Raw genomic sequence first — 23,184 nt, forward strand, 5'->3', positions numbered from 1 at the left:
ACCTTGGATAAAAGCACAAATCTTTGACAAGGAGGGATGGGGGGGGGAGATGCTGTTTAATCTCTGTTGCTATACACCCCTTTCAGCATTCATGAACCAGACCATTCCAAACCTTGTGTAGCTGGATAGAGTAGAGTGTTCGCTTTACAATGAGAAGGTATCCCAAATACAGACCCAAGCCAGCCAATTCCTCTGTTACAGAAATGGATTTGTACTGGCTGAGGTCCAGTCTCAAAATATATTCTTTTATTTACGAAATAATGGCACATGATTGCACATGGAAGCAGTTGCTTTCCAAAGAAAATCTTACAGCCTTATGCAGGTTCAGGAATGACCATATTGTTGACAAAAATCTGTGACCTGTGGGTCATGATAGCCCATAAAAACTATACCCAAGTTCAATTCAGTGTTAGATCCTCTGCTACTTTTACTAAACACCATTACTGTTGCCAAAACTCATTATGCCAAAAACTGGAGGAAAATTAAAATTCCACCTTTGAAAGAAAAACATTTGAAAATGCATGCAATTTACCTTGTGAATTAGCTAGTTTTGTGTTGGTAGCAAGTCTATCAACTACTGGATGCTTTCGTAATAAAGTAACAACAGCAGCCCTTAAAATAATCCCAAACCCACAAATATATTTTACAACATGCGCTACTGTGTTTGTACAACCTTTTGAAATGGTATTTACCCGCCCCACTTTTCCTGACAGATGTGATTTATCATTAAATTAGAAGGTTAATCATAAATTATTTTTTTAAAAAAAATAATTAAATTAATAACTTGTCTTCTTATTTAAAATAAAAACACTCCTGAGTACCAGGTCTTGAATCCCATTCCTTACTCCCCAGAATTGCCCATCTTCTGGCTAAATCTTCTCTTTTCCCTTTGCAAATCATGCCTATGTTTAGGAGGGGATAAGGAAGACATGTACAACAACAGCAGTGGAACAGCTGCTGTGGCCCAGGAAACAGATCTGAGGTCACAGCAATAGAATGAGCATTAATAAGGCCTAAGCAAACAGTGTTATCTGGAGTTCCAGCTGCAGCGTAAGGTGTAAGTACCTGGCACATACTCAAAACAAACCCTCAACAGCTTCTATGCCATGTGTGTAATGGTCCGTAAACAGCTCTAAAAGAGAGGAGGAGCAAAGCACTATTTACCTCACCAAGAAGCACAGAAAAGTTAACTCATGGAAAAGGGATTTGATAGGAGAACTGAAGTAGTTAGAAGCAGCATTATCAGAAAAACAGATGGGGGAAGAAAGCCAGCAATATATTTATTTTTTGCACTGAACAAGTGAGACAATACCTTTATTGCGGTCAATTAAGGTTTAAATGTTAGATAAAAGCCTTTAGAGGACACTTACTTAGATATTCTAAAGATGAAATAGGCAAGTAAATCAATACACATCATCAGTTCTTCCCTTTTCATCATCTCCTCATTCAAAAGCTCATTCCCAGCATTTTATACCTTAATTTGTTGTGCACAATGCACTTTACAGACTAAAGTCCAAACAGCCCAACTCCACAAAAAGTGGGGTCTCATTCCAGATCAGGGCCATGGTCTTTTGCAAACTGCCCTCCCAAGCTGCTAATTTCCCAGAAGGCGTTGTTTACTGCAAATAGCTTATTAAGGGGCAAATAGAAATTGGAGAGGGGGGGTTATTGGCAGAAAAAGAGTCAAGGCAGGAAAGCATTACCCCCCCCCCCACTTCCTGCACACCATTTTCCTGATATAAAAATAAAACATAGCCAGTGCTAAGTACAATTTTTACAATGTGTGATAAACACTAGCATGCATTTTGCCTCCTAATATAAACAAAAAATGACAGATTGCTCATCAGAAGAGCATGTAGCCTAAATGCTGGTGGAGGGAGACAAAGAGTAGGAAAGAGATTGAAAATGGTAACAAGGGAAGACTAGAAATGGAATGATGGTGGAGACATAGGAGCTGCATAAGTTTATGAGGTGTGGAAAAAGATTTTTCTTCCTCTCTCTTTTAATACTAGAAGCCAGGTCCATCCAGTGAAACTGAAAATGGGACAGACAAAATAAAGTATTTATTCAAAGAGCACATGGTTAAAACTATGGCATTTGAACCCACTAGATGCAGTGATGGTCACCCTTTTGGACAGCTTTATAATTTAGATAAATTCATGGAGGAGAAGGATAGTAGTCATTAAACCTATGTACTTCATTTTGTGCTGGAGGCACCATGCCTTTGAATACTTTGAATGCTTGGAATCACAAATGAGGACAGAGAGAGTTCAATTGTACAAGTCTGGGAATTCTAAAAGATAGTTTATCCATTAGTCCTTGCAAATGAAAACATGTCAGTCAGTAATTTCAGTAAATTCTGGCTTACTAGTGTCTCTTCTTGTCTTTAAAGAAAAACTAAAGAGGAGTAACTGGACATAGAACTGTCAGTTAAGTTGCATACTATTTTAGCATGAAAAATCCACAGGTAAATGCTTCCTAAATAATTGATGGTGATAGTATAACTGCTAATTCAAACTACTTAAAAAAAATCCTTCCAGTATCACCTTAGAGACCAACTAAGTTTGTCATTGGTATGAGCTTTCGTGTGCATGGACACTTCTTCATCTGAAGTGAAGTGTGCATGCACACGAAAGCTCATACCAATGACAAACTTAGTTGGTCTCTAAGGTGATACTGGAAGGAATTTTTTTTTATATTGTTTCGACTACGGCAGACCAACACAGCTACCTACCTGTAACTCAAACTACTTAGCACCCATTATTGCCCCTTATTCCAGGGAGTCCCAGACATAGTCAGCAGGGGAGATGTGGATATATTTCACTCTTCCTGGTTCCCTCCAAATATGCAAATAAGCAAGGTTGCTATCCGACACTACTTGTACCTGACGGGCATTGTTTGTTTGTGTGAAATAGGTTTACCCTGCCTGTCCTCAAAAGCTCAAGGTACCTAACAGATTCACACAATAAAAACCTCAGATAATAATTACCAAGAAACAAAAGCAGCTAGATAAAACATTGTCCATGAAACACTACAAGAAACAATTAAAGCCCATCAGGAACCATGCAAAGCCACAAAAATTCCAGCACTACCAACAATAATTAAAACACACACACACACGGAAAATCGCTTCCAAGTCCCAAGGCAGGTTTTCCATATGAAGACTCAGCTAATGTGACCAGTTATGCATTGTCAAAAACAAGAATTTGCATCACCACAAGACAGACCAAAAAAGGACATCAATTTGCATAAAATGTTAATGTGGAAATTTTACTTATAGATGCAAATTTAGAACCAATTGCTTTAATTTAAATAAAAACAAAATACATCTCACCATAGCAGGGATGACACCAGGTCCCTTATAAGCCTGCTCAGTCTACTCCAGGCATCCCCAAACTTCGGCCCTCCAGATGTTTTGGATTACAATTTCCCATCTTCCCTGACCACTGGTCCTGTTAGCTAGGGATCATGGGAGTTGTAGCCCAAAACATCTGGAGGGCCGCAGTTTGGGGATGCCTGGTCTACTCTTTGTTGTTGTTGTTTAGTCGTTTAGTCGTGTCCGACTCTTCGTGACCCCATGGACCATAGCACGCCAGGCACTCCTGTCTTGCACTGCCTCCCGCAGTTTGGTCAAACTCATGTTCGTAGCTTCGAGAACACTGTCCAACCATCTTGTCCTCTGTCGTCCCCTTCTCCTAGTGCCCTCAATCTTTCCCAACATCAGGGTCTTTTCCAAGGATTCTTCTCTTCTCATGAGGTGGCCAAAGTATTGGAGCCTCAGCTTCACAATCTGTCCTTCCAGGGAGCGCTCAGGGCTGATTTCCTTAAGAATGGATAGGTTTGATCTTCTTGCAGTCCATGGGACTCTCAAGAGTCTCCTCCAGCACCATAATTCAAAAGCATCAATTCTTCGGCGATCAGCCTTCTTTATGGTCCAGCTCTCACTTCCATACATCACTACTGGGAAAACCATAGCTTTAACTATACGGACCTTTGTCGGCAAGGTGATGTCTCTGCTTTTTAAGATGCTGTCTAGGTTTGCCATTGCTTTTCGAGATCATTCTGTCATTTTTGAGATTGCATCCCATTACAGCTTTTGCCACTCTTTTGTTGACTATGAGGGCCACTCCATTTCTTCTACAGGATTCTTGACCACAGTAGTAGATATGATAGTCACCCGAACTGAATTCGCCCATTCCCTTCCATTTTAGTTCAGTGATGCCCAGGATGTCGATATTTATTCTTGTCACCTCATTTTTTACCACATCCAGCTTACCTCCATTCATGGTTCTTACATTCCAGGTTCCTATGCAATATTTTTCTTTACAGCATCGGACTTTCCTTTCGCTTCCAGGCATATCCGCAACTGAGCGTCCTTTCGGCTTTGGCCCAGCCACTTCATCAGCTCTGAATCTACTTGTACTTGTCCTCCGCTCTTCCTCAGTAGCATGTTGGACGCCTTCCGACCTGAGGGGCTCATCTTCCAGCGTCATAACTTTTATATGCCTGTTGTCTTTGTCCATGGAGTTTTCTTGGCAGGGATACTGGAGTGGCTTGCCGGTTCCTTCTCCAGGTGGATCATGTTTAGTCAAAACTCTCCACTATGACCTGTCCATCTTGGGTGGCCCTGCATGGCATAGCTCATAGCTTCTCTGAGTTATTCAAGCCCCTTCACCACGACAAGGCATTGATCCATAAAGGGGGGTCTACTCTTTAGGTGCTGCTAACTTCTGATGAGCAAATTCAAGGCTCCTGCTCTTGCCTTTTGTGGTTCCAGACCATGCATGGACACCTTCAAACAGCAGGCTGTCCTCTGTAAAGTCGAACATATGGCTACCCTGGACACAGACCCTGTGAACCTTAGCATATTGAAAACTTAAGCAGAAAGAACTATTTTGTAAGGTTGTGTAGTGTGCCCTCTTAATTTTGATACTTCTTTGCAAGCAACTAATACATTATAAGCGTTCGGGACAGCGATTGCCTAGACCTGTACATACCGTAGTTGCCTAAACCAGCACAGGATGCACTTGTCTCGCTATGAATAAAGTGCAGGCTGTGGAGAAGCACTGCTACATGCACATACAGGAATAATTACAAAACACACACACAAGACTATTCATCACCCGGTAAGTTCAGTCTGGAGGAAAAAAACCAACCCAGAAATGTAACTATATGAGTCGTGCAGCTTTTAAAAATGCACTCTCATTCTAATAGCAAACTCAGCAGGTGAATGTCAAGTGCCAACAAGACTGTAGTCAAAATGGAGCCTGTGAAAAACAAGAAGGAATCTGAAGGCTTGCAGGAGTACAAAGAAAAACCTGGGCAAAAAAAAACCCCACCACCTTGCCTGATGAAGACAGTATTGCTCAGTAATTGCAAAAGGATGAGTTTCTTGTTGGGGTGGGGTGGAAAATTGGGTGGGGGAGAGAGGTGGAATGGAGTGGAATATCATAGAAAAGAGCATGGCTGGCTGGCATCTTGAACAGGAGCACTCCACCCTACATTTTGTTGCGCTTGACTTATCTAATGTAGCATGGACAAAAATCCCACTGTTTCATTACTTGGCTTGCTGTTTCCACTGGATCCTCTCAATATGCAAGTCCTTGGCACAGCAGAAGGGCATCCTTTTATCAGCAGTCCTTCCTCACCAATATCACCCCATTCCTCCCCAGACCGAAGACAAGATAACGCTGTAGTGCATTCATCTGGATAGTTCATTCAAGCATCCCTCTAGGGAAGAGACAGAGCTGACAGAGCTTACATTGCTCATGGGGCAGCAAATACACAGTTGTGTTGTCATCAGCATACTGATGATACTCAACCCTATGCTTAGCCTTGAAATCCCTGAGCAGCTGTATTTATATGTTGAACAACATGAGGGACATTGCATTTCAAGTCTCTTGGGAGTGACGCATAACCATCCATCATCACCAATTAACTCCAATCTTGTATGACTGATTGGCAGCTCTCATCACACCAGCAGTCTCTGAGATGCTATAGCAAGAATCCATGATCAACTCTGTAAAATATTGTTATATGCTCCAGTACGACTAAGATGGTCATATCTTTCCTCAACGTAAGGTTGTTAGCACATCTCTGCTCCGTCAGAACAGAGATGGACAGGACATGTCTCAGAATTCTCCAAAGGTACAAAGATTCCAAAGATGGAGTTCATATGGGAGGGATACAGTGGTGCCTCGCTTAACAAATGCTCTGCTTAACGAAAGGATTTTTCGAGCGGAGCTTGCCTCGCTGGACGAATGCGTTTTACGAAACAATCGTCTAGCGAATCGCGGTTTCCCATAGGAATGCATTGAAATTCAATTAATGCGTTCCTATGGGCAAAAAAAAATTCAAAAAAATTCAATGCATTCCTATGGGATTCGCTAGATGAATTTTTTCGCTATAAGAAAAGACCCGTGGAACGAATTAATTTCGTCTAGCGAGGCACCACTGTATTAGGAAATTTGCTGTGTCTAGCATACCAGGGAGGAAGATGGGAGAAAAGGCATCTTTTAAGTTGCCACACCTAAAACTCAAATTCTACCTTGAAATATACATGTGACAGGTGGATTAAGATTAAAAGATAATTTTATGTTGTTGAAGATGCATAATATTTACCGGTATTCTTTTTTTGTTTGCTAGTGAGGGACCCAGGTGGCGCTGTGGGTTAAACCACAGAGTCTAGGGCTTGCTGATCAGAAGGTCGGCGGTTCGAATCCCTGCAATGGGGTGAGCTCCCGTTGCTTGGTCCCAGCTCCTGCCCACCTACCGGTAGCAGTTTGAAAGTACATCAAAGTGCAAGTAGATAAATAGGGACCGCTCCGGCGGGAAGGTAAACGGCGTTTCCGTGCGCTGCTCTGGCTCGCCAGAAGCAGCTTTGTCATGCTGGCCACATGACCCGGAAGCTGTCTGCGGACAAACGCTGGCTCCCTCGGCCTATAGAGCAAGATGAGCGCTGCAACCCCAGAGTTGGACACGACTGGACCTGATGGTCAGGGCCCCCTTTACCTTTACCTATTTGTTTGCTAAATTTGTATCCTGCCTTCCCATCAGATGCTGATCAAAGCATTTTATGATAGTAAAATACAAAATAGCAATCAAAATATTAAAAACAGGTAGGTAAAACATCAGTAAAGCCGATGAAAAAACAGCTAGCTGAACACTTTGCAGTGTTTACATTCACCCATAAGAAGTAATTTAATGAGGCCAAATACACCTCTGCCTGTTAGAAAAAAGCAATTCTAGAACTGGATAGTTAGCCTTCCCTTGGCAAGGAGTTCCAGGGCTTGGGAGCAGTCGCTGAGAAGACCCTCTCTCAAGTACCCACAAAAAGCACCTCAGATGTGGACAGGACAAAAAGAAGGATCTCTCCTAAGCAGCTTAAAAACCTAGGCAGGTCCATATAGGAGAACAGTGTCTTTTCAGACAATCTGGTCCCAATCCATGTAGGGCTTTGCACATCAAAACCAACACTTTGTATTCTGTCAAGAAGATGGGACAGGCAGTCAACAGACTGGCTGCAGCATTCTTAACCAGCAGAAGTTTCCAAACACCCCTCAAGGAGCACATTACGTTATCCAAACAATAATATGTAACTGTGGGTAGATCCGTAGATCCAGTATCTCTAAAGGTGCAGTTGGCACACAAGTCTTAGCCGCACAAAAGCATTCTTGGGGCCTGGCCACACCTGAGTTTGTCGCTCTGTGATTTCAAGAGACACTTCTTAACTGTTCTGCTAATGTGTTTTGTCAGCCTGTCTTTTCTTCCATGTGTGTCCGTGTGCACATATAGTCTGTTCAAGGGCTCCCTAAAAGAAATAGGCTGTTATAAAATATGCCTGTAGCTAGTACTGTAGCTTTCAGAATACCTGGTAACAAAGAACAGGTCTGCTGCAGGCTGTGACAGTATACAATAGACTCCAAGGATTCTTCTCCCACGCTTGTTCCTGAGTACTACGGTATGTAATATCCTAGATGTAACAAACCCATCGCTTAACATTCCAGTCTTGCCTCCAATTTTCATTTTTCAGAAAGTTATTAAGATTCAGCAAGCTACATCTTTATAAGGTTGTCATCCTGCTGTATTCTGCTATAGCACATGTAGTCCCGTCAAGCTGTCTTTTAAAGTGAGGCTGGGTACCTTTTAGCACAGGCATACCCAAACTGCGGCCCTCCAGATGTTTTGGCCTACAACTCCCATGATCCCTAGCTAAGAGGACCAGTGGTCCGGGATGATGGAAATTGTAGTCCAAAACATCTGGAGGGCCGAAGTTTGGGGGTGCCTGTTTTAGCATTTCGAACAGATGTGCCAATGAAAGTGTATTTCTATTAAGGTAACTTGTCCTAACTCATATGCACCAAGTTTCTGCTTTGAATGGAAAGTTCCTTCCACTTGCTGGTGCATGAAAAGTCCTGTCCCTCCCCTTTGCAAAGTGCTGCTTCCTCAGACTACCAGCCTTATTGATGTCACTCATACACTGGATTTAAACCTCTATAGCAGAAGCAGCAGCTGCAACACATAGAACTGGCGTACAGTTCTGTTAATATAGAAATATATGCATGCTGCATTTTAGGTGTTTCCTAATCTAAGAGAGTTTAAATGGGAGGAAGGCCACGCTGCGAGACACTCAGTGGGACTAGTATCAACTCCTCTAAGCAAAAGATACGGCATCACCAAGCTGCTTTAGCTTCAGTTTGCCCAACACAAACGTGTCTTCCAATAACTAGGATGGAAATGAGATAGATGTTGCAGGGGTAGATCATCATTCCATTATAAATGGAAAAACCAGAAAGGTCCCCTTCCTACTGTAGACTCCAGACCAGGCACCCCCAAACTGTGGCCCTCCAGATGTTTTGGCCTACAACTCCCATGATCCCTAGCTAACAGGACCAGCGGTTGGGGAAGATGGGAATTGTAGTCCAAAACATCTGGAGGGCCGAAGTTTGGGAATGCCTGCTCCAGACCCTTCCTATTGCAGGAATTCAGAGACAGTAAAGCTGTAGAAGAGCACCCTGTGCTTTAATCATTATGGGGCAGCTAGTCCCAGAAGAGCTGCCCTTTGAATTTCTTTCCTCCCTATCATCCCATTAACACCTGAATCCTTCTGGCAGCTGTGCCAAAACATTTCCTGCTGGGGTTTCCCCAGAACCCTGTTATCTTGCTTCACAGTCAATATTCTCTATAGAAAGTAATGATGGCCTGTGAGTCCACAGTCATAAACTGACAGCCCTTTGCACACAATGTCCCTTCCCTCCCAAGGGAAAGTGAGGAACTGGCTGAGGTACAAATCAGTCTTCAAGGGAATACAAAGCAAAGAGGAAAGCAAGGTCTGATGTGCTGCATTTTATTAGCTTCTGTTTCTTTCCTCTCTGACCAACAAATCATATTTCTCTCTTCCACCAAACCCACTACTTCATCATTAAAACTTTTCCTCCAGGTTCACTTTTCTGCATGCTGTATTAGACATAAAAGGGGTAAAATAAGTCGAGCTCGTTCTTCACTATACAATTCACAGAATAAAAGGATGTGAGTGACAGATTCTACCTTATTGGACATGCAAGGGCAAAGGCGCTCATGAATTGGTACCCGCATAAATTTGCCGTACAGCACAGCTGAGGGCATTGCCTCAAAACGGGCTCTAGAAAAGGCCCATCTATAGGCTGCGTTAGTGATGTTAGCTGCAAAGTTAGGCCATGATTTTAAACCTTTGTAATTCTCCGGGAGTAAGTCATCTATAAGATGTTGTTATGATAGCTATTTTTTTAGTTGCTTCAGGGACCTCAGAGTGGAGTTTTATCTACATAAACAGCTCAGCTGACTTGAATCAATACTACCGCATGGTCAAATATGGATATGAACATGGGCTTCCAATATTCAGGCCCTACAGTCTACCTACTGCATGCACTGGGTATCATTCCTACGGTAGTAATCACTACCCCTGACTGAACGATAGGGAATTCTCTCCTCCACACACACACAAAAAAAAAACTAGACAAAAAGCACACACCTCCAAATGAGGAAAGCCCTCTCACAGGAACAAGATGTTAGTTAACAATTAAAAGCCTCGACAGTATTGAAAGTAAGGTGTGGACCAATTTCCTCTCACCTTTTGACACAGAAAAAGAAAAACTCACCCAGAGAGCACAGGGAATGCATAGCTGCCAAGTTATCCCTTTTTTTAAGGGATTTTCCCTTATGCTGAATAGGCTTCCTCGCGAGAAAAGGGAAAACTTGGCAGCTATGAGGGAATGGGATAACCCTCCTCTCCTACTTAGCAGACAAATAAAAAAAATTTCCTTCAGTAGCACCTTAAAGACCAACTAAGTTTTTATTTTGGTATGAGCTTTCGTGTGCATGCACACTTCTTCAGATACAGTGAAATGGAAGTTTCCAGGCACTTATGTAGAGAAGGGGTGGGGAGGGGTGGGGATGGGGAGGGGGGATCACTCAGAAGGGTGGTGGAAATGGGTGATTGACTGACTGATAGCTGTTGATGACCGCAAACGACTGCAAATGGTTTTGCATGAAAAAGCAAGGGTTGAGATGGCTGAAGATCGCTTATCATGTATAATGAGATAAGAACCCGATATCTCTGTTCAAACCAGGTCCCTCCATGGTTTTGAGCTTGGTGATAAGTTGCAATTCAGCAACTTCTCTTTCCAGTCTATTTCTGAAATTCTTTTGTAGTAAGACAGCTACTTTGAGATCTTGTATAGAATGTCCTGGGAGATTGAAGTGTTCTCCTACTGGTTTTTCTGTCTTCTGGTTCCTGATGTCAGATTTATGTCCATTTATCCTTTGGCGTAGGGTTTGGCCTGTTTGTCCAATATAGAGAGCTGAAGGGCACTGTTGGCATTTGATGGCATACACAATGTTAGAGGATGAGCAATTAAATAGTCCTGAGATGGTATGTTGGATGTTGTTGGGGCCAGTAATGGTGTTGTCTGGGTGTATGTGGCAGCAAAGTTGGCATCTGGGTTTATTGCAGGCTCTGGTACCAGTGTCCATGTTAAGTCTGGTGGTTGTATTATTGTGGGTGAGGAGTTGTTTAAGATTGGGTGGCTGTCTGTAGGCAATGAAAGGTCTTCCTCCCAGAGCTTGAGAAAGGGAGCGGTCATTGTCCAGGAGAGGCTGTAGATCTCTGATGATGCGTTGTACTGTTTTAGCTTGGGAGCTGTATGTGATGACTAGTGGTGTTCTGTTATTTTCTTTTTTGGGTCTGTCTTGCAGCAGGTTCTCTCTAGGTATCTGTCTGGCTCTGTTGATCTGTTGTTTAACTTCATCAGGTGGATATTTTAGTTCTAAAAAGGTTTGCTGTAGATCTCTTAGGTGAGATTCTCTGTCTGTAGAGTTGGAACAGATGCGGTTGTAACGTAAGGCCTGGCTGTATACGATGGATTGTTTGGTATGTTTGGGATGGTAGCTAGAAGCATGTAGATATGTTTGTCGGTCAGTTGGTTTTCTGTATAAGGTGGTGTCTATACGTCCATCCTGTATTTTTATAGTAGTGTCCAAAAAATGTATTTCTTGTATAGATTGGTTCATTGTTAGGTTGATGGTGGGGTGAAAGTCATTGAATGTCTGGTGGAAGGTTTCCAGGGTCTGTTGTCCATGTGTCCAGATAATAAAAATATCGTCAATGTATCGCAGGTACAGGAGAGGTTTGAGTGGGTATGAGTTAAGGAAACGTTGTTCTAAATCTGCCATGAAGATGTTGGCATACTGTGGGGCCATGCGGGTGCCCATGGCTGTGCCACTGATCTGGAGGAACAGGTCATCACCAAATTTGAAGTGGTTGTGGGTAAGGTGCTACTGAAGGAAAAAATTTTTTATTTTACTTCGATCCAGACCAACACGGCTACCTACCTGTACTTAGCAGACAGTTCAGCTTTGTGCATTCGGCTCTAAAACCTCCCCCTGAACAGTCATCCTGGTCACAGCTGACACTTGAGCATTTAATACCAAGGCTGGGCCCAAGAGTGCTCCCACGTTCTTTCAAGAGGAGTGCAACTGCATCCAGGAGGCAATCCCTGAACTGGTTGGCCTCCTGACAAATAGCAGAATCTCATTGGTCTCCCTAGAATCAGATGGCAAGGAGATAAAGAGCTGCATAACATCAGTACACTGATGCACTCAAGAACAGTGTGCTGGACCAGGCCAATGTCTCATCTAGTCCAGCATCCTGTTCTCACAGCAGTCCACCAGAAGCCTCTGGGAAACCTACAAGCAGGACCCGAGCACAAGAGCACTCTCCTCTCCTGTGGTTTCCAGCAACTGGTATTCAGAACCACACTGCTTCCGACTTGGAGCCACAGCATAGTAGTAGCCATTGATAGCCTTATGAAAATCCACTCAATCCCAGATGATCCCTCTCAGACATTTCCTGTATATATTTAAGAGCACAGGAGAGAAGACTGAACTCTGCAGGACCCCATAGAACAAAAGGATGAGTGTGAGTTCCTCAGCACCACTTTCTTGCAAGGAAGAACTGCAGCCTCACCTTAGCAAGGAATCCCAGGAGGGCACCATGGTCAAGGGGACTGAAAGCTGCTGAAAGTTCCAGGAGAAATCAAATTTTACCCACCCATCCCCAAAAGAATTCCTGCAGAAACCCATGAATGTCTACCTCCATTCAAAGATCATCTACCTAGGACAGCCAATGCTGTTTCTGAACCAAAACCAGGCCTGAAATGGATCCAGATAATCATCTTCATGCAGGAATTTTATTACTTAGGTCATTTACCCAAAATAGGAGTGTTCAACTCTAGCTCTGACAGTTGAATCAAGTTGATTCCACTGCTCTGAACAGCTAAGATTGCATATATAAGCATATATATATATATATATATATATATATATATATATATATGCAATCTTAGCTGTTCAGAAGCCAAACTATTGTTAGGATGGAATAGAACCCTCTCATAAAGACCCACCACCCAATTAGCCAACCCCTCTCTGACTGTGTTTATATTTTTTTATAATAAATTTTTATTAGTTTTTTGCAACATAAACACAGAAGATACATAAACTTAAACAACCACCCTCTTCCACCACACCCCACAGGCCCCCTTCTGCCAAAAGAGCTCCATGTGGGGCAGACAGTCAAAGGCGGACCATTTTATAGCTGGGTTTCTCCCCCCCTCCCCCCCCAGATCCCACTCCGTGTTTATAAGCCAATAATGGGTATGGCTTAAACACACATTAAGACAACCTCACTGATCCAAAAATAATGTCTGCATCCTCAGGTTGCACAAGCTAAAAAGAATTAATAACCACTGGATGAGCAGCAGCAGAAGGTACACCATCTGACTGTTGATATGGAATCTAAACAAGAATAAATGTGAGCCAACGTGTCTTGCAAACTAGTCACAGCTGGCTACCAAGCCTTGTCAAATGCAGGCTAGTGGCTTGCCTGATGCCAACTCCCAAGTTTGTGGCTGAGGCAATATTTGAACTGGGAACTTCACAGCCCACATTCATACAAATCAATTCGATGAATTCCCCCCCCCCAGAAGTAGGTCCCAAAGCATTCAGTAGGACTTGGTGCCTAATAAGAGTGCACATGATTGCCATCTCTGCCAGTCTCTGTATGAAAAATCTTTATTCCTTATAGCAGCCTGCATTTTATCCTGAAGTAAGAACCTCAAAGATTCTCTATACAGCTAAGAGGAGGTGAGACAGTGAAATAAGCAAATGGCTTATCACAGTAGCATGGTTAAGATCTGGTGTCTTGTATCTTTCAGGCTGCCTTATATTTACAATACTGCTCTTTATAGTATCTATTCTAGTGAGATGGAATATTTCCCCCATGGTACATTCAAAAAACGGATGTCACACACCCCAAGTGATTCACTACAGGTGTTGATAACAGACGGGAGTTGAATTCAGTCCACTGCCCTCAGGACCTAGCTAGAACTCCAATCAAAAGGCTGCAGAAGATGAAGACCAGTTCCAGCCCACGTACTGCTGTTCACACCAATATATCACAACAGCCTATTGTGAATCTGTTATAGGTAAAAGGTAAAGGTAAAGGACCCCTGGACATTTAAGTCCAGCCAAAGGTGACTATGGGGTTCCAGCTCTCATCTCGCTTTCAGGCTGAGGGAGCCGGCGTTTGTCCACAGACAGCTATCCAGGTCATGTAGCCAGCATGACTAAACCGCTTCTGGTGCAATGGAATACTGCGACGGAAACCAGAGTGCACAGAAACGCCATTTACCTTCCCGCCGCAATGGTACCTATTTATCTACTTGCACTGGCATGCTTTCAGACTGCTAGGTTGTGAATCTGTTATGGACACTTCCAGCTTAGGTATTTTCACCAGGTTGTTTACCAATACTGGGCTGTCTTAAGAGCCCTGCGATGGGGGGATTGTCAAAGAACAGGTTCAATCCACAGCATCACCAGGTAGTGCTGGGAAAGACTCTGCCTGAAGCCCTGGATAGCTGCAGCTAGTAAGTGTTAACAATCTTTGGCTAGAAGGGCCAATGGTCTGATTTGGTATAAAGGCAATGTCCTGTGTTAGGAAGAGATAGCTCTTTAGGAACAGGTAAAAGATTTGTAATTCTAGATCCCATGTACAAGAAAAGCACCACATAGAAGAGAAAAACAATAGTGCAGAAGACATCCTTCCGATTCTCTCACATACAGGACTCTTCTTACTCCCCAGGCCATATCTGACCCTGATCTATATCAAGATGCCTCCAGCTGCAGCCTTTATAGACATCAGTCCATCACCCAGTGTCAAGGGTCAAAGCAATCTACCAAGCTGCAGACTCTGGAGCTGGCAGTTCCCTGGCCCTGAGCTCCGGCTGTTCTTGTTAAAGCAGAAGCCAGGGACCTAAGGGGCAGTTGGAAATGGCATGCACCATCCCTGCTAGAAGCATCTGTTCCTTGGAGCAGACGGTGAGACAAAAATAATCCACAACCTCACCATCTCCGTCCGCCTGCATAGGGTTCCTTAAAAGTCAGGCAGCCACCAAGTTAGCAGGAGCCAAGCAATAAAGAGAAGGTGACCTGACTTACTTTCTAACTTTAGGGAGAAAGGGAATACTGTACAGATTTAGGAGACACCCCAGGAGCCTGGCATTTCTACCCGCTTCCCTGTTTGATGCTCAATAATGCCCATATGCACCACATACACACAGAGAGTGGGGTGGGGAACAATATCACAGGATTGGGACACTACCAGAGCTTAGAAAGCTGAGTGGGGTGGGGGGCTCCCCATGTTTTTATGCTTCCATCCTAGCCTAGTCTGAGCAGATGCATCCCTCCCAGTGCCAAGCAAGATGCCCACCTAGGGGAGAATAGGAGTTACTGCTTGCAATGCAAGATGGAAATATACCTAGCAGAGGAGAGAGAGCAACATATTAAAAACAGATACTGGAGAGCAATGAGGGTAGAGAGGCTTGATCCGAGGCTGCCTTGGGATGAATGAATGAATGAGACCCAGGAAGATGAGGAAATCATTGCACCTCGCTGCTCTTCTTTCCCCCAGCCCGCTGCAAGCATTTAAATTAAGAGACTCCAGCCCAGAACTCTTCCCAGCACACCAGACGCTGTCCCCACATATACAGCGATGGGGTGCCTGCCCCACCGTGTTCAATGCAGAGGATGGGGTGGCGGGAGGGGGGGTTGCCTAAGTGCCCGTCCGCCTTCGTGCCCTAGAAGCCGAGAATGGCAAACGGATTCTGCCGCGGGGAATCCTTCCCCAGCCCCGCGCCGAGGCAGCGGGGTTTGCCAGCCACACACTCACCTGTATCTCCTCAGATATCCCTGCTGGCAGCTAGCGAAGAGTTAACGCTGCCAGCTGTGCCTGGCATCGCTGGCTGCCAAGTGTCCTGCCCAGGCACCTCGACGGTACATCCCAGTCCGCCACTGCCCGGAGGGGGCAGGAGGGGGGGCAAGGTAAGGGGGGTGGGAAGGAGGAAGGGTGGCTGGTGGGGGCGCAGCCGGGAGCCAGCCTCAGGGCATGGTGGTCCCCTAGACGCCGTTCTGGCATTGAACCAGCATGGAGGCGGAGGGAGGGAGGGAAGGAGGGAGAGACAGAGAGCAGGAGGAGGAGGGAGGGACGGAGGGAGGAAGGAGGGACGGAGCAGCTCTCAGGAGGGACGGAGCAGCTCTCAGGAGGGTTCCGAAGTGGGAGGAGGCAGGAACGGGGTGGAGGGACACCGGCTGCAAAAAACCCCTTTTCTGGGCAGACGCGCGAGAGAGGGAGGAGGGCGCCTGCTGCAATTTAAGACTCCCACATGGCGACCACCGCTCAGCAGCCGCCCAGTCAGCTGGCCTCTCGCTTGCCGAGGCGCTAAAGGGTTCAGGGGGCCAACCCAGGTCCTCCCCCGCCCCGCTTTCCCGTCGCTTCGCCTCCCGCGCCTTCCGCCAGCTTTCCCGCTCCCTTCGCGCGCACCCCTCCTCCTCCTCCTCGCACGTGGCTCTTCACGAAATAATTATTTTTTTAAAAAAAAGAACCCTGACAGGAGGAGCCCGCCTTCAATTATTTATGCCGACAACAAACCCAAAACGGTAATTACACTCGCTGCAGCTGGCGGGGCCCCAGGCGGGGTTGGACCCACCAAGGGAGGGAAGAGGGGAAGCGGCACCCTCAGCAGCTGGGGAAGGCAGGCAGGCAACCCTCTCGGTGCCTGGCTGTCTCTCTCCACGCCCAGGTACGGGCAAAGTTAAAATAAAATACAACATGTAAATCAATAAATTACCCACCCAAAAACCCAGTGTGCTGCGGAGTCCCGGGGCTCCTCTGTGACCCGCAGTTGCCGTCTGCCGTAAGAGGGAGCGAGCGGGGAGGTGGTTATTTTCGTTTATGGAAGGGTGGCCGCGGGGCGGGGGTCGTCAGAAGTGCTTGTGTGTGTGTATACAGATCGAAATAGCGATATGACGCTTCCGGTGAGAGGGTGAGGGAGGAGCGACTTGTTGCGCAGCGGAGGCGAGGCTAACCGGCGGAACTCCTTACCGTGGAAATCGGGGAGCCGTCGCGCGCGAGGGCTGTGATCAGATGGTAGTTTGAAGCTTGTTCCTTTTCAGGGGGACTTTTTTTATTTTATTTTTGGTGTGGGTAGGAAAGAGAGACGATTCATAACAAGGGTCCGGATACGTTCAAAATTAACTCCCCCCCCAAAAAAAAATATATGAGTGAGAGTCTTTTGAGAGCATTCGTAGTCAGGACTGCCACATGCCTAGGGACTCAGTTTTTTAGGACATTCACTAGCTCTGAAGAAAAGGAAACGGGCCTTGGGCAAAAAATATCAGCCCAAGCAATCTCCATTATATAATTCAGTATGAGAGAAGGATTTTTTTAATGGCTGCTGTTTTCAGTCCCCAGCTTCAGAGCAGGATTCGAGTAAATTAAGAAGGGGGCCAGGTATGGTCATAGCTGCCAAGTTATCCCTTTTTTAAAGGGAAATTCCCTTATGCTGAATAGGCTTCCTCGTGAGAAAAGGGAAAACTTGGCAGCTATGGGTATGGTACCCTGACCAACTTAAGTCTGACCCCTGGAAATTTAAAAAACCCCACAACCCCCACAAACTTGGTCATATTTTTAATCAAATTAGGGCAATAAATGTGTGTCTTGAGTTTAGAACGAGGACCTCAATTTATGAAGTGACTAAGGCCTCCACAAACCGAAACCCAGTCCTGTTTATTGAATGTTTAATATGCTTTTTAATATGGATGCTCTTGTAATTGTGTATACTCCAAACCACCAGATATGAGGAGAACCCTTCCTCTTCCATAAATGATGCTTCTGAAGGCTTTCTAGATTAGTAGTTGTATGTGTGTAAAGGTAAAGGTAAAGGGACCCCTGACCATTAGGTCCAGTCGTGACCGACTTGGGTTGCGCGCTCATCTCACATTATTGGCCGAGGGAGCCGGCGTACAGCTTCCAGGTCATGTGGCCAGCATGACAAAGCCGCTTCTGGCAAACCAGAGCAGCACATGGAAACGCCGTTTACCTTCCCGCTGTAGCGGTTCCTATTTATCTACTTGCATTTTGATGTGCTTTGGGACCAAGCAACGGGAGCTCACCCCGTCACAGGGATTCGAACCGCCGACCTTCTGATCAGCAAGCCCTAGGCTCAGTGGTTTTAACCACAGCGCCACCTGGGTCCCTACTATGTGTGTATTAAAGATGGGTAAATTAGCAATTTAATCAATTGGGATATTCATTGCAATACGACTTCATCGTATTGGGTGCACTACAGACAAGAATAAAACTGTTGGCCCTCTAGCTGTCGCACACCAATTTCAACATAATCCTCAGAGGAGTGCATGTTAAGGAATAGATGCAGGAAAATAACATTACAAAGAAAAAGAAATACCCACATGACTTTTGCAGTGAAAATTCATGAAAAGTGAACAGAAGAAATTTACAATTTTAGCTTGGGGATCTCTCCATGTCTGTTATTTTTGTGGAGACAAACTTCTTGCTCTTAGCCCTGAAACACTGAGTACCAACCATGTTCAGAATTAGCTGCTTGGTCCAGTGGTTTGTCCTAAACAGCTGAGCACCATGGACAGAGCTCTACTTTGTAATGTATCTTAGTGCAGCGTTTCTCAACCGCTGTTCCGCGGCACACTAGTGTGCCGCGAGACGCTGGCTGGTGTGCCGCGACGTGCGGCGACGAAAAGGGCGATTTGCATTGTCACGTGCCTGGCGGCCGCCAATAATCAACACTGACCCGCCGGAAAGCAATATTTCTCCTCCTCTTTCCCAAAGCTCAGTGCAAACGACTGGAGGGTGGTTTTAGACAAACTTAAAGAAGCTGGCTGGATGAGCTCAACCTGAAACTTGCTGAGCAAAGGATTATGCTGGCAGAGAAATCAGCGGCTTGTGAAGCCTTATTACAGGAGATTGCAACCAACACAGCAATTGGCAAGTGTTTCTTACAGTCATAATTATATAGTCAATATAGGGCGGCACAGAGTTAAATTTTTTAACTTCTTTAATGGTGGTGTGCCTCGTGATTTTTTTCATGGAACAAGTGTGCCGTGGCCCAAAAAAGGTTGAGAAACACTGTCTTAGTGGCTCTGAGCCTTTCCCCCCTGCAACACCTCCCAGACGAAAATTTTACCAAGTTTTCAGTCTATTTTCTTAACTCTGAGCTACTTAGCCTCATCCTTTACCCCCCCACTACCCCCGCTATGTTGAACTACCTTCAACATAGGTGAGGCAGGCTCATTTTCAAAATCCTGCCCTGCTACTGCTGATGCTCTTTGCACATAGCATTTTATTCCAAATGCCATGTCTCATTTCTTTTCAGACACTGGTGGTTTTAAAAGCTCATAAAAGCATTTCCAGGCTTTGCCCTACCCAGCAGGCAGACATTACCATGGTCCCCCACCCACCTCCGACAATCATGGGTCTATATACCTGCCAACATAAGAAAACACTTAATTCATTTGATGAAGCGGACTCTAACCCACAAAAGATTATGCCATAATACATTTATTAAGTTTTTAAGATGCCACAAGACTCTTGGTTATTTTAACCCACATGCTGTGCCTTTTTACAACCATTGTCTTGTTTGTCCTCACAACAAGACTGCTGCAAGGCAGACCATAATTGTTCCCATTTTGAGGGGGGAGGAGGGCGGAAGAGACTTCGTAACAAATGTAGTGAGTGTGTAACTGGATGTGTTGTTGTTGTTGTTGTTTAGTCGTTTAGTCGTGTCCGACTCTTCGTGACCCCATGGACCAGAGCACGCCAGGCACTCCTGTCTTGCACTGCCTCCCGCAGTTTGGTCAAACTCATGTTCGTAGCTTCGAGAACACTGTCCAACCATCTTGTCCTCTGTCGTCCCCTTCTCCTAGTGCCCTCAATCTTTCCCAACATCAGGGTCTTTTCCAAGGATTCTTCTCTTCTCATGAGGTGGCCAAAGTATTGGAGCCTCAGCTTCACGATCTGTCCTTCCAGGGAGCACTCAGGGCTGATTTCCTTAAGAATGGATTGGTTTGATCTTCTTGCAGTCCATGGGACTCTCAAGAGTCTCCTCCAGCACCATAATTCAAAAGCATCAATTCTTCGGCGATCAGCCTTCTTTATGGTCCAACTCTCACTTCCATACATCACTACTGGGAAAACCATAGCTTTAACTATACGGACCTTTGTCGGCAAGGTGATGTCTCTGCTTTTTAAGATGCTGTCTAGGTTTGTCATTGCTTTTCTCCCAAGAAGCAGGCGTCTTTTAATTTCGTGACTGCTGTCACCATCTGCAGTGATCAAGGAGCCCAAGAAAGTAAAATCTCTCACTGCCTCCATTTCTTCCCCTTCTATTTGCCAGGAGGTGATGGGACCAGTGGCCATGATCTTGGTTTTTTTGATGTTGAGCTTCAGACCATATTTTGCGCTCTCCTCTTTCACCCTCATTAAAAGGTTCTTTAATTCCTCCTCACTTTCTGCCATCAAGGTTGTGTCATCTGCATATCTGAGGTTGTTGATATTTCTTCCAGCAATCTTAATTCCGGCTTGGGATTCATCTAGTCCAGCCTTTCGCATGATGAATTCTGCATATAAGTTAAATAAGCAGGGAGACAATATACAACCTTGTCGTACTCCTTTCCCAATTTTGAACCAATCAGTTGTTCCATATCCAGTTCTAACTGTAGCTTCTTGTCCCACATATGGATGTATGGATGTATGGCTGTGCTAAGATATGAATCCAGGTTCTACATCCATATTTAAGGGCCAAACTACTGCTATTATTTTTACCGATTTTCATCCCCCGTGCTGCTTTGGAAGAATTTTGAGTGGAAAGCTAGCAAAATGAATGGTTAAGCAGCTCCTTTCTCCCTTGCTGGTCCTCTGCCCCAACCTGAAGCCATTGTGTTGAAGCAAATGGGGAAAACAATATCAGACTCAGGACTGTGTATAATGTATAGCTTATCCCCAGTATTCCAAAGAAAAAAACCACACACCTCCAAGCTGTCCAGAATCACTGTCTTGAATTATCACCAAGCCAGAGTCTCCTTTAGTAGAAAAGAAAATGGTTATAACTTAGTTTGTTATATGGTACAGTCTCATCTTCTCATTCCTGTGGTACCACAAGATTCCCATTTGTCTTCCCCACCACCACCACCCCAAAGTCATAGAACCACTTTAGTAATAGTTCTGTTAAAATTAAAGAGCATGTTAAACGTAACGGATACTGTTCCCTTTGCTAGGCAAGGAAATTGTCTCCACCATCTGTCACTTCTGTTATGGCCAGTTGCTATAGCCAAGTAGCTGGGAGGATCCATCACATGAGAAGTAATGTCTGCACTGTCATTACTGGCTGAATTAATTTCAAATTGATAACCCTTGTTCTTTCCAGCTCCTTATCCTTGACTATCTCTTCAGCTGTATTTTTGCTTTACGTGTTTTTTTTTTAGCCACCTCTCCCACCTCCCTCTCTCTCAGCAGCTCTGGTCTAAGTAATCGCCATATTCTGGAACTGTTGTGATGGGTATTGTTTTCTTCAATCTGTTGTAAGGCTGGTGTAAGGGTGACTCCCTACAGGGAGCCAGCCCCCATCATCCTGATGTCCACCTCATCAAGTACAGAGAGCACCAGTGGTTCTGAAGCAGCCAGAGGAGGAGGAAGAGACTTGGAGGGGGGGAGAAATCAGTGTGAGGAACAATGGGAAAGTTCGGAGGCGGAGGGATGCAGGCAGACGCTTGGGGATACTGCAGAGCCAGGGAACCGACTGTTGAGGGAAGAAGCGGAAAGGGCATTGCTCCTTCCGGTGCCAGAAGTAAGGAGAGCACCGCAACACAGGTCAAGGGGGCGGCGTTTTGGGGTGCCCAGACTACTTTGCTGGCGTAGGAACAGACGTATGCCATTGCCGGATTCTGATTTGGCATGAGAGGTCATGTTTTAAGCTGTCTCTACACTGTAAATAAAGAGCACAATAAACTTCTTTGAAGACAAACTGGACTCAGGTGGAGTTACTCTAGAGTAGCCACGAAGACCCTCTGACAATATACAAGCAGAAAAGTTGTTTTCCTTGTGCTATTAACAGGAATCCTTCTAGTTGGTTAATTGGTTTGGCAACTTGTCAATCCCAGCAGGTATATATCAGTTGCTGACATATGAGCGGATTTTATTTGCTACTATTCTGGTGCACCAGGGTTTACACCAGCGTAATAGAGTTGGCCAGGATGCCAGAAGGGATACAATTTATTAGCTTTCTCCATTATCTGCACATTGTGGCTGGTCTGTGACCGTAGTGTAGTGCTTATGCGACTGTGAATAAAAAGCGGCTGGGCTCATTGTCTCGGGGTTTGGGGGGGAAGAGGTGACAAAACTGATTTCCAATAAGTGCCCTCCTTTACAGTATTTCCATAACATATCCTTGGGTCTGTCCTCTGAATGGTGACACCAGGAACCTAGAAGGTGCAGGGCTTGTTGGTCCAACCCTTGCAGTTTCATCATAAGAATGACCTTAAGGCGATTGGAGCAATTTGGCCAAATTAGACCCCGCGGGCCGCTCCTAAGGGGGCCCTGCAGCAGGGCAATCTAGATGGATTTTATTTATATCTATAAGATTTTGCAGACTTTGGCTGTGAACTGGGGCCCCAACAAAAAATAAAAAATCAAGGTGCACCCCACTGCTTCAAATTGGGCCCCACTGACTAGCCCTGAGCCTCATAGTTGCTGGTCCTGAGTTGCCCTGCCCTTGCATGAAGTCTTGGGTTTACAATTTAGGGAGAGGGGAGACTGCGGCACTGGGGAGCAGGCAGGCTGGCGAGGCCCCCTAGATTTAGAGGCCCAAGTTGTTCTCCCCTGAAAGGTTTGGCGGTGGAAATAGAACTGTTTTTATGACAAATCAAGAAATACAGCCTCAACGCCTTCACCTGCGGAGACCTCCGAAGCTGCGGCCCATGCTGGGGAAGGCAGGCGGGAGGCGGCGGCAGGAGAAGCTCTTCTCCCGCCGCCGCCTCTTGCCGCGCACAGCCGGCATGGGGCGCAGCTTCGGAGGTCTCCGAAGCTGCGCCCCATGCCGGGGAAGGCAGGCGAGGCGGCGGCCGGGAGAAGAGAGCTTCTCCCCGCCGCCGCCTCGCACACAGCCGGCATCGGACGGGGCTTCAGCGACCTTCTCCGAAGCCCCATCGCATGCCGCCGCCAGTCACCCAGAGCCTATAGGAATGCATTGATTAAGTTTCAATGCATTCCTATAGGAAACTGGGACT

At 45.4% G+C, this 23,184-nt stretch overlaps 1 protein-coding gene across 2 annotated transcripts in view; it reads right to left on the reverse strand.

Annotated features, from left to right (window-relative positions):
- The window catches only part of CACNA1A (calcium voltage-gated channel subunit alpha1 A), a 268,936-nt gene extending 252,123 nt beyond the window's left edge, over positions 1-16,813 (reverse strand). The window contains exon 1 of one of the 2 annotated variants that reach the window (XM_060271756.1): positions 15,761-15,918. The gene's annotated coding sequence lies outside the window, so the exon portion shown is untranslated. Of the gene's footprint in view, positions 1-15,760; positions 15,919-16,722 lie in introns of those variants that run through there. The other variant, XM_060271755.1, reaches the window with a different exon arrangement.
- Positions 16,814-23,184: the final 6,371 nt, after the last annotated feature.

The sequence above is a fragment of the Zootoca vivipara genome, chromosome 2, assembly GCF_963506605.1.
Source record: "Zootoca vivipara chromosome 2, rZooViv1.1, whole genome shotgun sequence".
In the NCBI taxonomy this organism is placed as follows: Eukaryota; Metazoa; Chordata; class Lepidosauria; order Squamata; family Lacertidae; genus Zootoca; species Zootoca vivipara.